This window comes from Chelonoidis abingdonii, chromosome 10 (genome assembly GCF_003597395.2).
Source record: "Chelonoidis abingdonii isolate Lonesome George chromosome 10, CheloAbing_2.0, whole genome shotgun sequence".
Taxonomy (NCBI): domain Eukaryota; kingdom Metazoa; phylum Chordata; order Testudines; family Testudinidae; genus Chelonoidis; species Chelonoidis abingdonii.
Window position 1 is genome coordinate 28,570,409 of NC_133778.1, and position 13,273 is coordinate 28,583,681.

General features: G+C 44.1%; 1 long non-coding RNA gene across 1 annotated transcript in view; it reads right to left on the minus strand.

Moving 5' to 3' along the window:
* The window catches only part of LOC116837848 (uncharacterized), a 30,598-nt gene extending 17,329 nt beyond the window's left edge, over positions 1-13,269 (minus strand). The window contains exons 1-2 of the long non-coding RNA XR_004376801.2: positions 13,136-13,269; positions 9,776-9,859 (exon numbers count right to left, since the gene is read on the minus strand). This is a non-coding gene — a long non-coding RNA (uncharacterized LOC116837848). The remainder of the gene's footprint in view (positions 1-9,775; positions 9,860-13,135) is intronic.
* Positions 13,270-13,273: the final 4 nt, after the last annotated feature.

Below are 13,273 nucleotides of genomic sequence, written 5' to 3' on the forward strand. Positions count from 1 at the left end.
CACAGCTTAGAAAAGATCCAGTGCTATAAATTACAAAGCTTTCACTGTCATCTCTTTTTTTGGAATCCTTGGTGTGTACTTGTGCTTAAATGTAGTCTTCCTAAATGAATGATTAAACAGCATCACATACATTAATTATTCCATCAAACGTTTTACCTTGTCTAGCTATGCAGGTTAGGATCACAGCTCAGGCCTCCTATTTGCATCTACCCTAATGATAGGGGGATAAGTATTATGGCAAGGAAGCAGGAAGCCATTAATCATATTTGTGGGGGGGTTTGTACTATAGGTAGTGAGTAGATTTGTACATAATACATTGAATCACTGAAAACTACAATTCTTATAAATCAGATTCTCCATTTTGCAGAACTGGGCTTGTCACAGTGCTGAAGAGGAAAACAAATGGGGTTTTAGCCAGCAAGGCTGGTCTCCTGGTACAGAATGGAGCGGCTCAGAGGCAGTTCTAAATTGTGCCAGCTGCCAAAAGACTCTGGAGGTCATTCTGGCAGCTGGAGATCACTAGCACACGGGGACACTCCAGCCAACTCCCCAGGATGCCTCTGGGGTGACACTGCTATGCATTGCCTTTTTAACATGGACTGTCCTCATAGCACCATCTAGGCCACAGATATCATTGATAGGTAATTAGAACGGGAAAGGAACAGTCATTGCTTCCCTCTTTACAGTAATTTTATTATTCTTTTTTTAGATGAATTGCAATAGTAACACAAAAGTATTAACTTGCATTCTTTTGTAGAAGCTTGCAAACAAAAGCTCCTTCCTAAATATACAACCTGTTAGTTATCTTCCTAAATCTTGTTAATACTTAATGAAAATAGCCTAAAGACAGAGAACATATTTGATAGCAGCAGTATTTATAATTGCCTTGGTATTTTTTATTTTTAAGAGTGAGAAATTCAAAGTCAGAGAGATAAAGGGTACGTCTACACTACGGGATTATTCCGATTTTACATAAACTGGTTTTGTAAAACAGATTGTATAAAGTCGAGTGCACGTGGCCACACTAAGCACATTAATTCAGTGGTGTGTGTCCATGGTCCGAGGCTAGCTTCGATTTCTGGAGCGTTGCACTGTGGGTAGCTATTCCGTAGCTATCCCATAGTTCCCGCAGTCTCCCTGGCCCCTTGGAATTCTGGGTTGAGATCCCAGTGCCTCATGGGGCAAAAATCATTGTCGTGGGTGGTTCTGGGTAAATGCGTCAGTCATTCCTTCCTCGGAAAGCACGGCACGAACAACATTTCGCGCCCTTTTTCCTGGATTGCCGTGGCAGATATGCTCATAAGCACGGCAACCATGGAGCCCGTTCAGCTTTTTTTAACTGGCACCGTATGTGTACTGGATTGCCACTGACAGAGGCGATACTGCAGCGCCTTACAGCAGCATATTTGCCTTGCATGACAGCAGAGACAGTTATGCAGTTGTGTCTGTACCGTATGCTGTGCCACTGTAAATGGCAATGAGATGAAAGTTATCTGTTGTTCTGTACTACTCTGCTGCTTGTCATGGGTGTCCCTGGCTGAGGTCAGCTGGGGGCGCAAAGACAAAAATGGGAATGATCCCCGGAGTCAATCCCTTCTTTATGGTTTATACTAAAAATTAGAGTCAGTCCTGCCTAGAATATGGGGCAAGTGTACTAGAGAAACCAGTGTATCGAGACACGCTGCTTCCGTGTAGATTCTCGCAGAAGATGAGCTGCGCATGCCATTCTAGGACGTGCCCCTGCAACAACCCCACGTTGCTTCCCTCTGTCCCCAAACCTCCTGGGCTACCGGTGGCAGTGTTCCCCCCAATTTGTGTGATGAAGTAATAAGAATGCAGGCAATAAGAACACTACTTGTTACTGAGAGATAAATCAGGGGAGGCAGCCTCCAGCGCTATGATTGTCCAGCAGGACATTAAGTGGTGTGGGGGAAGAGAAGCCAGCACCCCGCTGCTATTGCTAGTCCATGGCAGTAAAGAATTCTCTTTCTTCAATTACATGAAGGGAGGGCTTGAGGAGCAGCCCCCAGTTGCTATGATGAGGACGGTGTACCGGCAGTTCTGTACCAATCTACTGGGAAGGACAGGAATCATTCCGATATTTTACCCAGGCGCCCCGTCGGGGCTCACTGAGGCAGCCAGGAGCACTCATTAGGCTCATGACCAGACGGCTATCAGTCCTACTGTACTGTACCATCTGCCACGAGGAGGGAGGAAAGGAGGATGCTACTGTTTACTGCTGCAGCACCGTCGTTCTACCAGCAGCATCGCAGTACACATAGGGTGACATATAAAAAAGTCAAGAACGATTTTTCCCTCTTTTCTACATGGGAGGGGGAGGGATGGGTAAATTGACGGAGATAAGACCCTGAACCACCCGGACAATGTGTTGACCCTAAACGGCCTTGAGGAGCTCAGCAAGAATGCAAATGATTTTCGGGGACTGTTGGAGACAGCTGAGGAGTCCTCAAGTACCACCTCCTTCCCTCACATGAGTATCCATTGGGTTCTTTGGTTTCTGTTACGCATGTCACGCGCTGTGCTGTGGACTTCTGATATCACAGTCTGGAGATTTTTTTCAAAATGCTTTGGCATTTCGTCTTCTGTAGCGGAGCTTATGATAGAACAGATGTGTCTCCCCATTACATGATCAGATCCAGTATCTCCTTGTACAGTCCATGCAAATGGAATGAACCATTTTTGATTTGGGAGCTGCATCCCCTGTGCTGATCAGAGCTCCACGCTGGACAAAACAGAAACTCTGAAAGTCACAAAGTTCATGGGGGCTTTTCCTTCACCTGGCCAGTGCATTGATTCAGATTGCTGTCCAGAGCGGTTCCACAGTGGAGCAATCTGGGTGGGATAGCCGCCCGTGAGCCAATACCGTCGATTTGCGGCCACACTAACCCTAATCCGATATGGTAATACCGATTTTAGCGCTACTCCTCTCGTTGGGGAGGAGTACAGAAACCGATTTAAAGAGCCCTTTATATCGACATAAAGGGCCTCGTTGTGTGGACGGGTACAGCGTTAAATCGGTTTAACGCTGCTAAAATCGGTTTAACGCTGCTAAAATCGGTTTAAACGAGTAGTGTAGACCAGGCCAAAGACTGAAACAACAAACAGTAATTTACCGTCTGCTAGCTTTAATGAAGTCAGCCACAGTCAGAGCTGGAAGAGTGGCAGGCAGATACTGATGTGAAAAACTGCGAAGTGCTCTTTGAAGACTCGGGCAGCTAAGTATGAGAACTGGGAACTCAGTAATATAGAGAAAGAGCTAGTGAGTAGATTGGCTATATTAGAGGAACCACCCTTGTCTCTAAAGGATTACAAATGATGCCCCAAGCAAAGGAAGGAGTGGAGAGTGGGGAGGCGGTTTAATTCTTGAGATGACATGACTGACTAGACCCTAGCTCAGTCCAGAGGAAGATGAGAAGCTGTACAGCACAGATGATCACCAGTCACCATCAAATACAGAACATGGTCTGGTCTCTTACAAAGTCAGAGAGTAGAAAGAGACTATTTCTGACACTCACACCCATAAACTAACATAACACCAAGCAGTTCCAGAACCTGCCTTGCTGAAGTTGTATGCTGTGAAGACCTAAGGCCTTGATCTTGCAAGTTGCACCTCTGGGAAGCCCCATCACCTTCAGTGGGGTTCTGAATGAACACATGGTTTCACCCACACTGAGCAGCTTGCAAAATCAGTGTCAATGATACCAGCACTGAAGCTGCTGTTGTCTGATACTTGTAAGAGCATCCTGCCATCAAAATTAGGTTAACACTGTTACCCTCATAGGCATAGAAATAGCTATTGCATGCATCTGATGAAGTGGGTATTCACCCACGAAAGCTTATGCTCCAATACATCTGCTAGTCTTTAAGGTGCCACAGGACTCTTTGTTAAATTAAGATGAATATTTGCTGACATATCATTTCCTTTAGAGTAACAGCCATGTTAGTCTGTATCCGCAAAAAGAACAGGAGTACTTGGGGCACCCTAGAGACTAACAAATTTATTTTAGCATAAGCTTTCGTGGGCTACAGCCCACTTCTTCGGATGCTCATGCTTATGCTCAAAAAAATTTGTTAATCTCTAAGGTGCCACAAGTACTCCTATTGTTTCCTTTAGTAATTCTATACAAGCTTATTTACTTCTCTGTTGCTTTATGCTGTGCTTGAATCACTGGTGAAAATTTTTACTGCTCCTATAAAAAGGGATGTGAGTGGTTACCATGGAAAGCAGGGTATGAAGCTGCTGTTCAACCACAAACATTAATGATGGGTTATGTGTTGTCTCTCACTATTTAGCTAGTAGTAAGAAAAAGGGACTTGGTTTACAAACAGCACTTATGAAGTCAAATTCTTTATCATAAAAGTGCACGAGTACAAACGGGCTTTAAATGTAGCGAGACAGCCTTCTGAGACGTTCCTTTAAATTTAATTTTAATTTAAATTTATTGGATTTTAGTCCCTAAATCAAATTTATAGATAAAAAGCCACGCCTTGAATTAGACCCAGAAACAAACTGATAGCCAGTGCAGTCTAAAGACCACAGCTGAATTACGCCCCAAACAGGAGCGGCCTCTAAAGGCTCGATTTTACTGCATTGTTCCTGTTGAGTAGTCCCTTACACTACAAGAAGTTCCATTCAAATCAATGGAGCTAAGTACAGAGGCCCCAAATCAGTATTTCGATTCAGAAAACTCTTTAGCACGTACTTAACTTCAGGCATGTGCCTAAGCCTCAATGAAGTCAGTGGGATTTAACATGAGCCTAAAGTTAAGAACATCCTTTAATGTTTTCCTGAATCAAGGTAAGAATAAGGTAATACTGGAGGTTAAGTGGGAACATCAGAATCTAGCTGAGTAAGCAGGCAGCCATGATCGGCACTAATTTAAACTTCTGAGTGATCTTCAAGCATGTAGAATGCATTATTTCCAAGAAAGGCATTTTCCAAAAGTAATAAAAACCTTGTCTGGTTTGTACTTGTATCTGATGTTATCATTTGGAGTAAAACTCCTGAACAACTGTTTAAGATACACATGTAGAAAAATGTATTTTTGGAGGGGTGTGTGTGTGTAAAAGTTATGGAGAGAAAATGAATGATAAATCCCAATGTTTTCTCTTTGCAGGTCAAAATATATCCAGTCAATAAAATCTTGATCATTAAACATTTTGCATTGCTTAGTCACAGGGAACAGTAATGCCCTGGAGGGGACAAATTGCTGTAAGCGGTAAAGGAAACTAAACAAAATAAGCTTGAATTACAGCTAGCCTGTCACTGAATGCTGAAGAGTGATTTTAATTGCTTCCTCCAAACATAGTGTTCCAATTCAAGCAATCACTTTCAGACTCTGGAGAGTAAATGTTTACAGTGTGATGTAGGGAGCTGTTTGCAGAAATATCATTGTCGTTTGTGTATGGCACGTCCACTCATTACTGTTAACAAAATGTGACATTTTACTTTCTTTTTAATCACTCTTTTACGCTTGGTACAAGAATCTTAAATTGCACCTGTTTAATGCACAGTGCCTTCTTTTTTTATGAATGAACATATGATCAGTAGTCAAATAACAACCAAATCCTTTTTCCTGCAATATTTTTTTCCTCAGAGAAGCATCCTTCATTGTCACACACTGTCATGGACACAGATATGTCACTGATGCCACCCTTTGTATATTCCATTTTTTAATTTCGTGAAATTTCAAAGAAAAACCTTGTTCATTACATTATACTGGACACTAATATGTTCTTTTTATTCATAATGTGTATTTTTAAATTAATAAGCAGTATCTTACATGCTTATATATCATTCCAGATTATTCTGTACTTTCTATTTTTTGTACCATCTGCTACTTCTGTCCCTTCTTTTACTTATTTTCATGGTTTCTAGAGCACTGTTGCCAGCACAACTAGTCACTTATTTACAACATTTTCAAACACATTAACTAAAGCTACTCGTGGTGGTAGCATTCATATAAACCACTGCTTCAGCAGTCAGAATAGCAGCAACCATATTTTATCGGAAAGGAAAATCAACCCAAAGTTATACCAGATAAATACAACTTGCCTCATATTCTGAAGACTGCTAGTATTGTGCTTTGGCAGACAACCAAAGGGAGTGAATTCCAACATCAAAGACTTTTAACTGAGAAAGCCCTGCTGGAAGACCTGGAAGGTACAGTATTGGGAGCTGACAGCAAGAGCCTTGCAGCTGATATGAACAGCCACAAAGAGTATAGGACTTAGAGACAGTCTCAGGTAATCAATTTCACTCCAATCTCATCATTAAACACTTTTCACCCAACAACACCTTGAACTGCAACCAGAAGCAAACAAGGAGCCAGTGCAGACACATTAGTACAGGTTAATAGGTGTTTAGAGAGGTCTACTCAATTCAGGCAAACTATTGTATATTGCACTGGCTGAAGCTTCTGAATGGTCTTCCTGTTGAGTGTATCACAGTAGTCTATCCTAGTGGTGACAAACTTGAATATGCCCATTATAAGGTCTGTTTTAGACAAGAATGATTGCAGCCTACCATCTAATTATAAATGAAAGGTCCAATGTGTCATCACTGCCATCTAAGAATCCAGGAGGAACAACAGATCCGGTTAAGACCACACAATTTTGACTAATTTTAGAGAAAGGTGGGAATATACAAAGGTTGGCCAAACTTATTTACCCTCCGAGCCGCATACGACAATCTTCAGAAGTTCAAGAACCTGGTCACATTTGCCAGGGCTCAGGGCTTCTGCCCCGTGGGAAGCACCTGCTAGGCTCGGGGCTTGTTCAGTCCCACTCCTGCTGAAGCCCCGAGCCTCAGCGGACACGTCTGGCAGGGCTGAAGCCCTGAGAGCCCCTGTCCCTGCTGGGCAGAATCTCCTGCCCCCCAACCCTGCTGCAAGGCAGAGGTTCCGAACTTCCACCCTCCTCAAGTCTGGTAGATGGAGAATGGGGCCAGATGTGAGGGGCTCAGCGAGCCACACTTTAACAGTAAAAGAACATCAAATGGCTCACGGGGCAAAGTTTGGCCACCCCTGGAATATACGTTCAGCTGATGGTACAAGCTTTACCTCTACTAATCCTATTGCTGGATTCTGATTTATTTCTGCAACTGAATCCATGTGAGTATGTACCTGCACAGAGCCCCATTGATTTCAGTGGGGATTTGCACAGGTTTAGGGGTCTACCCATGCTGTCAGCTGCAGGGTCAGAGTCTTGATAACACATAAGCAAAGTCTGAGGGGGAAATGGATGGAATAGAGGGTGAGTGAGCTGTGAACTTATCATGCATCTTGCTAGTTCCATGATTTTTTGTTCAGTTTTATTTCTTTGTTTTTCACTCACCCCGTTACCTCTATTGTTAACACTTTTTTGAGTAGGGTCCTAAGCTGTTTGGCAGAAGTGTATTTCAAGGAGGAAAAGATAGAGACATAGTGACCTTAGTCAGAGATGAGGCTCTAGGGATACGGGCTGAATGGAATAAAGCCCATTGGTAAGATGGGGAGAAGGATATGAAGAAGGTAGATGGAGGGACGTGAGATAGAAAAGAGATAAGAACAGAGAGGTGTGCAGATTATGTTCTAGAGAGCAACAGTTTATAAGAAGAATGTGCCTAGCCCTGAATAAGCACATTGGGCAGGCGGATTGGTGAGCACGAGGAACTTTTCCACCCCCTTGTTTCCCCCATACAGGGGCTAGGCATATTCTTGGTCCGCGTGCTCCACGTGTCAATGGACTAGGAGACTTAGTGCTGATAGCAAAATCCATAAAGTTAGACAAAGACAGAGCCATAGCACTACTGCCTCCCCACATGGGCCAGCACACTAAGGAGTTTCATTGCTCCCCAGCACTACTAAGCTCTGTCTACACTAGTGTAGTTCACAGAAAAACTCACATCAGAATGGGAACCCTAATACAGAAAGGGCTCCAGCAGCCTCTGGTGCTTTTTACCATCATGTTAATTAAACTTACTAAAATCTTTAAGTAATCTGGACAGAGGATCTTATTCTACATGAAGTCTCACGCTGACACTAAGACTTCTTCTGAATCAGTGGTAGAACTGGTGGGAATTATTTTGTAAAATTCCCTAGCATAGATAGGGCTCTAGGTTGCAGCATCTCTGCTACAGCCTCAGTGCTTCTAGATACTGCCACCGATGTGGGCAATGGCTCAAAAGCACATACTATCCCCAAATACTTTTTATGTCATTATTTTTCCAGGAAATATATTTCAATATCCCTTTAATCTAGTTTATGTTACAATTACACATATACTAATAATTAAAACACTTTCTCCTTTTGCACCTTTGCAATGTTATTGTTACAACAAACTGTTAATCAGAGACAGTTTGGATATGCCACAGTGCATTTTATATCTTCTGCTCATTGGAGAAGTCCTTTCTATAGTGTGTGAACTACAAATTGTTTTAGTTATTAATCTGTAGTTTAAAAATCCAAAACCATTTCAACAGTTGCATTTCTTCACTTAGGCTATAACTGAGAAAACAACTTTATCTGTTTGTTAAATAAAGCCTGAGAGCTTTTAGAACTGTTGATCCAATAAACAATTTGTCTAGGAAGATTATAATGTCTCTACAGTTTATTTATGTTTATTCCTGTTCCTGTTAGGAGATAGCTTTGTAGAATTAAAAGAGCTTTCAAAACAAAGGACAGCATTTTAAAATTTCCCCTGCATAATCTACATGTAGGTATTAAGCAGAAACGCCAAAGGATTTTTTTTTTCATGTGAAGAAATATCTACATGATGGTATCAGTTTTGGTTTAATTAAAAGGAAAGGGCTTGATCAACCCTTCCTACGGGAAAACCCACATGATGGAGTAAAGGAGAGGAAATATCTGGATTATTATTTTGAAGGGTGGAGTTTGCTCATAAATATACATATGCCAGGTGATCTGTGGGAGGCCGGGGCCATCTGCAAGGAGGGCCCATATCTCTGCACTGGCTCTGGGCCCCGGTAAATACAGACACATGATCCAAGAACAGAAACTAGAACAGAAACAAAATTGGGCCGGGGGCGGGGGGGTCATCTGTGCAGTAAAGGTACAGAAGAAACAACAAGGACATTGTTTTCAATCTTACAATATAATGCACCATTCGTAATGTGTATGGAGTCATTCCAGTTATTTGTATTCTTTACATTGTTTTTTGTATTTTTATTGTATTTGTGTTTTTGTATTTTAATTTATCCAGCTTTCATCATGGGAAACTCGGGAAAGAAAAAAAGCATGAACAAAACTCTGGTTTAGTAGTGTTTTCCTGACATGGTTCATTGGCATCAAATGTATTTGAAGGATCATAGCAATTTAATAGAAAAATATTTAGGGCCCAGTTCTGCCTCTCAAATACAGAAACATTGAAATTGACGTACTGGATCAGAACCACCCTCCTCTGAGGACAGTATCCTCTCTCTGACAGTGGTCAGAATTAGATGCTGGAGAGGTGAGAGTGTTAGAAACCAGATACAGGATAATCTGCCTTTCACACAGGTCTCACCTGGCGTCATATAGCTAGAGATTGGTTTAAACACTGAAGCCCAAGGTTTAATATCTCTTGAGTAATGTCTTACTCCACAGGTACTCCCCATGAAATCAATGGGACTACTCAAAAAGTGAAGTACTATTCTTTGTGAGTAATGGATAAAGAATCAAGCCTTTAGTAAATAGGTCTAATCATCAACTAAATACTGGTTAATTTTTGATATATATTTATTTAATATATCATAATAGTAACAAAGAAATTTTACCTGCTGATGAAGTACAGTACAATGAAGGCACTTAGGCTTTGTAATATGGGCATTCCCCAAACTTCCTCTGCCTTTGAGCCCAACCTGAGAGAAAGATTTGGTGCATTTTCTAGTTAGTATACACTGTGGAAAAACTACTAAACTAATTTCAGGATGTACAATATCCCCATAAAAATAGTAATTGTAGTCCTTTTTTATGTGCAGGTGTATTACTTTTTCCAAGGGGAGTGTTCTTTTTATACAAAGAATAAACTGTGATTCATTGATAAAAAATGTAGCCACCTCTTTAATAGAGAAATACTTTGAACAGGATCACAGGCGTGACCATACCAGAATGGATTACTGGTCCATAGAGTTTGGTATCTTGCCTCCAGCAACGACCTATATACACCTCTACCCCGATATAACGCGATCCGATGTAACACGAATTTGGATATAACACAGTAAAGCAGTGCTTGGGGGGTGGGGGGCTGTGCACTCTGGTGGATCAAAGCAAGTTCGATATAACGTGGTTTCACCTACAACGCGGTAAGATTTTTTGGCTCCCGAGGACAGTGTTATATCGGGGTAAAGGTGTACCTAATATTTCTGGGGAAGAAAACCCTTTCCCATAAATTCACCAGGCCAATTTTGCAATGCACAGGGGTTCTCAAACTTCATTGCACCACGACCCCATTCTGATGACAAAAATTACTACATGTCCACAGGACGGGGGACCAAAGCCTAAACCCACTCAAACTCAAACCTGCCCAAGCACCGTGGCTCAGGTGGGGGGGCCAAAGTCCAAATCCCCCTGCCAGTCCTGCTGCCCTGGGCAGGGGGAGGTTGAAGCCCAAGGGCGTCAGCCCCAGGAGGGGCTTGTAGCTTGAACTCTGCTGCCCCGGGCTGAAGCCGAAGCCTGAGCCCCGCTACCCAGGGCTGAAGACAAAGCTTGAGCCCACAGTCCTGTAGTGCTTGGACTTTGGCCCTGGGTCCCAGCAAGTCTAACGCCAGCTCTGGTGACCCCATTAAAATGGGGTCGTGACCCATTTTGGGGTCCCAACCCACAGTTTGAAAACTGCTGCTCTATAACGGGAAGATAAATCTCCCACATGGCGCCATCAGGAGCAATCACCATGAACTGTAAAGTACAAGATTTGATACACCTTAAAACTTTTGCATAACATCCTAGCCAGAAAAACTGCATATTGTAAATGTTTATTTAAATATCTACCATTTAAAAAGTCTACAAAATTATTTGTTTCTGTAATTTCTACTCACAGTGAATGCTGCAGGTTGCCCATATAGTACAGAAAGAAGTACAGAGAAACCTGTAGTAGAGACCATCTTTACTGGGCTATCTCTGGTCTTAAAATATCCCCCTAAACCAGTGTTTTCAAAGTTGGGATTGGGTCATGGCAGGTAAGGTACTGGGTTGCTCTGGTCAGCACTGCTGACTGGGATGTTAAAAGTCCCATTAGTGATGCTGCCCAGCTAAGGCAGGCTAGTGCCTACCTGCTCTGATACCACACTGCTCCCCAGAAGCGGCCAGCAGTGGGTCCAGCTTCTAGGCACGGGGACCACAGGGCTCTGCACACTTCCCCTGCCCCGAGTACTGGCTCCGAACTCCCATTGGCCGATGGGAACTGGGGAGGGCGGTGCCTGCGGGTGAGAGCCACACAGAGATGCTTGTGCACCTCCACCTAGGAACTTGACCTGCTGCTGGCCGCTTCAGGCGCAGCGCAGGCCATGGTGCTAGGACAACCGGGAAGTCTGCCTCCCTCTGCACCGCAGCTGCACCACTGACCGGGAGCCACCAGAGGTAAATCCGCATGCCCAACCCCACACCTCAATCCCCTGCCACAGCCGTGAGCCCTCGCAAACCCAGAACTTCTTCCTGCACCACAAACCCCTCATTCCCGGTCCCACCCCAGAGTCTGCATCCCCAGCCCAGAGCCCTGACCCCCTCCTGCACATCAACCCCCTGCCACAGCCCTCAGCCCCCCCAAACCCAGAGTCCGTCCTGCACTCCAAACCCCTCATCCCTGGCCACACCCTCAAGCCTGCACCCCCAGCCCAGAGCTCTGACCCCCTCCTACACCCCAATCCCCTGCCCCAGCCCCGAGCCCCCCCACACCCTGAACCCTTCATTTCCAGCCCCACTCACAGCCCTCACCCCCACCCTCTTCCCCAGCTCTGAGTCCCTCCCACACCCCAAACCCCTCATCCGCAGCTCCACTGGGTCACAGGCATCAGCAATTTTCTTCAACTGGGTCTCCAGAAAAAAAGTTTGAAAACCATTGCCCTCAACTATCTGTGAATGTACTGAGTACAGTTCTGCTCCGTATTTATTAGACAATTACAGCAACTTTGTTAAGCAACCAATTTTTTGTTGGTCCCCTGCTTCATACTCCCAAGGAGCTTTGACTATATATGAACTTCGAAAGCTCTGAGTCATGGTACTGCCAACCCTTGTGATTTTAGCATGCGTCTTACATTTGGTGTTTTCTCTTAAGTCCCAATTTCTTGAGTCATGTGATTACGTGATCTCAGCTTGATTTTTAAAGTAAATTTTTAGACCTCGTGGTTCAGAAAAGCTTGAGAACCCTAAAGGCTTAAAACCCCAAAGGAAAATAAGAACCCAACAGTTTTTTTTAATTGATGATTTTTCTAAACCAATCTCATGATTGTGTTGGGGTTGGCAATACTGGACTCATGAGATCTGACATATATACGTACATATATGTATATATATACATATATATATATATATCAGCATAGGAGCAGAACTTTTCCCTTTTTCTCTTCCTTTACCTTATTACTTAATATTAGTGTCCCCTCTTAATAAATGTGAGTTACAGCAAAGGCTTCCTAACCTCCAACGGCAGTAGGTTTTCAAGCCGGAGAAACCAGCAATCAATACATGAGACAAGTTGTTGAAGTGCTGCCTGCTTACAGCCTGCAGGAGTCTAGACGAGGGACGGGACAAAGCCTTGAGCCTGACACGCGTAACGCTCGGGGGGGGGGGGGGTGTATCAGCGTTACTCTGCGAAGCAGGGTTACAACATTTTAGGACGGGAAGATTTGTCCCTCGGGCGGGGACGCAGATCTTGGCTGGAGCCTGCGGGGCGCGACACCCGCCCTGCTGCCTCTCCAGCCCCTCCTCGTCCGGCCCCACACCACCCACAGCTCAACTCCCCTCCACAGCCGGCTGACGCAACGCCTCGCCGCTCCTTTATCCCTCCGCGTCCCCGGCCACAGGCAGAGCGAAGCTCGGCGGGTATTTTTTCGCCCCCTGCCCAGTCCCTGGCCATCCTCTTCCCCCGATTTCCCCCTTTGCCCCTTTTTAACCGCTGTAAAAAGCAGGCAGCAAAATCTTACACTAATAAGGGCAGGGCTTCAGCAGCTGTTACTGAGCATGCGCACTTATTGTGCGTTTGCTCCCTACGCTATAAGCAGCATATTCCCGGAGGGAGCCGTTCGCCGCACTACACTTGCCGGGTGGAGACATGCAGATTA